Here is a 3188-nt window from a genome sequence, read left to right as displayed (position 1 = left end):
GTGGAGGACTTTTCATCTCTGAAAGCATCAATCTGCATTTTGGGCATCTGAGAACAGCTTCTCATATTAAAATAATAATTTTTAAAATATGCAGAGATGACACCGGTAAGCACAGAATTCTGAACTTAGAGAAGTTCACTAAAGAAACTGTAAAAAGACAAAGTCCCACATCCTGACAGGAAATCAGCCACCATCTGCACCTGCCTCTGGGGTTGATTCTGATCAGTGGCTCCGGAGCACCCCCTGCAGCTCATTTCCCACCAGCGTTCCTGCAGGGAGGCTTGTGTCTGGGCTCACACTGACTTCTCCTCACTGTGTGTCTTTTGCACAGTAATATACAGCTGTGTCCTCAGCTCTCAGACTGTTCATTTGGAGATACAGTGTGTTCTTGGCATCCTCTCTGGAGATGGTGAATCTGCCCTTGACGGAGTCTGCGTAGTATATGCTACCCCCATCGTACCTAATGGCTGAGACCCACTCCAGCCCCTTCCCCGGAGCCTGGCGGATCCAGTACATCCAGTAGGTACTGAAGGTGAATCCAGAGGCTGCATAGGAGAGTCGCAGGGAACCCCCAGGCTGTACCAAGCCTCCCCCAGACTCCACCAGCTGCTCCTCACACTGGACACCTGCAAACACAAAGACACCAAGGTTAGAAACTGCCATACATACCCACTGTTTCTCTCACTATGTCCACTCACACTCAATATCTCTAGTTCTCCATTAATCACCTTTTAAAATAGCAACAAGAAAAACCCAGCTCAGACCAAGCTCCATGGTGAGTCCCCTGTGTTCAGTGCTGATCACTGAATAGAAACACCTGGTAATCCCGGGCTGGGGCTCCTCTCCCAGAGCTGCAGGGTCAGGGCTGGGCTGGTTTTCATCGGGAGAGGAGGGCCCTATTTGCATGTCTGCTACTATATAGCAAGCTCTGGGGCTGGACGCCTGAGGAGAGGGCAGGGCCCAGAGCAGATGAGAGTGTCCTGGGGGATTTTGATGACAATGATTGTGTTTGGGAAAATGTGCTGTCTTATTGTGAAATTGTTCTGTAATAAACATTTAACAACTATCACATTTTTAATTATGTTTACCTATGTGTACAAATTGTGTTATTTAGAAGTCAGTGGTTTCTTCATTTACAGATGTAAAAGTGAACCCACACATAGAGGGGCTGTGTATGTGTCTAAGGGCTCATATCTGCCGTGAGTGAGTCCCAGTATCTGGGACTATGCTCCTCACAGCTGGCCTCGATTGCTCTCTTAATTAACTCTAGCACAGAGCGAAACGGGCCTAGTGTGGTTTGGAGAATTCACTTCCTGCCTTGAGAACCTGTATGATTTTGCTATTTATCAAAAAATATGGAGAAACGGTTCAGGCAGATAAATGTTAAGGTATACTTGACATTTAACATATTTATTTGTTCCTTCCTATCATTCCTTTCTTGTCTAAAATTTCAGTTGTTTACTTGTAATAAATTTTATAAGTTTTAACTGACAGATAATAAAATTCACGTTTTTAACCTGCACAATAGTAAATGTTGAAAAAAATCTCTATTTTCAAGAAGGTAACACGTCAACTCCCCTCAGCATTGCTCTTGCTCTTATTTCTATTTTTCTTCTTCACTTTTTCTACCATTTCTTTATAAAACTACTGATGTTCTAATACTGCCTTAGCCTAGGTTTATTTTCTATAATTTATAAGAATAAATTAATATAGTATATATGATTATCTACTTGGCTTATTTTTTTCAATAGAAATTGTGAGAACTAAACTTTTTTTGTGGTTGTGTTCGTTTCTTATAAATAATGTTCAGCATTTTAGCAAATAAATGTAGCATAATTTGATTTTTCTATTAAGTTGATAATTGATACTTGAATTTTTTATTACTTTGAGTCTTATTAACAAGTTTGCTACTCAGCTTGGTAATGTAAATTGTGTATGAATTAGATAAATATATTTCTTTTTACAAAAACAATAACATATTAAACAAGAGAATGTGCTGTTTGGCAAATTTTCTTTAAATTTCAGATAATTGAAGTTATGAGATAGAAAACAAACATGTGACACCACTTCAGGGAGTCCTGATGATATGTGCCAAGGTGATGGGGCACAGCTTGGTTTTATACAATTGAGGGAGACATGAAACATCAATATATGTAAGATGTATATTGATTTAGTTCAGAAAGGAAGGACAACTTGAAGAGGGAAGAGAGCTTCCAGATCATAGGTAGGTAGGAGACAAATGGTTCATTCTTTTGAGTTTCTGATTATCCTTTAACTGAATGCACAATTTACAGGAATAGTCACGTAGGCCTTATTCTGGCTTAGTGAGACAGTAGAGCAAAGCTAGCGATCAGATATGCATTTCACATATGAGCAGAGAGATGACTCTATCTGTCCTTGGTCCACAAAGATTTTCCTTGTGGTCAAATTCTGAAGGAGGTATGCAGCTTTTTAAAACTTTAGCTAGCAGCTGTCATTTTAGGGACAGAATGGGAGGTGGGTTTGCCCCAAACAGGTTCCAGATTAGCTTTTCCCTTTGGCCTAGTGATTTGGGAGTCCCAAAGATTTATTTTTCTTCCACAAACATGGAAATTTTGGGAGATACAAGTTCTTGTAGAGAGAAACAAGGCCACGATGTTAGTTAAACTGAGGCAGAGGCTGCCATATGAAATACCGCCTATTACAAGATAAAGCTACAAACATGTATTGGATTGCTTAAATTTCAGTGTGGTAAATGTGTTGTTGTGTGAAATTCTCAGAAACCGCATATGGAAGGGCACTGATAAAGTGAATTAAATATGGCCTGAGAAGGACTCCATACTTCTATGTTTGATTCTTGGATAAAGGGTATCCTACCTGAATAGGGCGACAGCATTGAAAACCTAACAGGAGTACGCGCCTGTAACAATAGCTGAGTCTTCGGCAGCTCCAGCAGCCGTACCTCAACCATTCATACACTCTTGAGTGTGCAAACTGTGTTTAAGTAAGGCAAACGCTAACCTGTAACAAATTCAGCTGTTTCTGTACCTCACTTCTGATTTCTGTACATCATTTTTTAAATCTATAAATCTTCTTCCATCACATGGCTGCACTGAAGTCTCTCCGAATCTGCTGTGATTCTGGGGCTTCCTGATTCGTGAATCATCCTTTGATCAATTAAACTCCTTCAAATTTAATTTGGCTGCAGG

The 3188-nt window shown here is 40.2% G+C and overlaps 1 pseudogene; it reads right to left on the bottom strand.

Moving 5' to 3' along the window:
* Window positions 1–32: 32 nt before the first annotated feature.
* Window positions 33–860, bottom strand: LOC116546010 (annotated as a pseudogene).
* Between the last annotated feature and the right edge of the window lie 2328 nt (window positions 861–3188).

The sequence above is a fragment of the Sapajus apella genome, unplaced genomic scaffold, assembly GCF_009761245.1.
Source record: "Sapajus apella isolate SASKATOON/1434 unplaced genomic scaffold, GSC_monkey_1.0 scaffold499, whole genome shotgun sequence".
NCBI lineage: Eukaryota > Metazoa > Chordata > Mammalia > Primates > Cebidae > Sapajus > Sapajus apella.
This window is presented reverse-complemented; position numbering and strand designations above follow the sequence as displayed.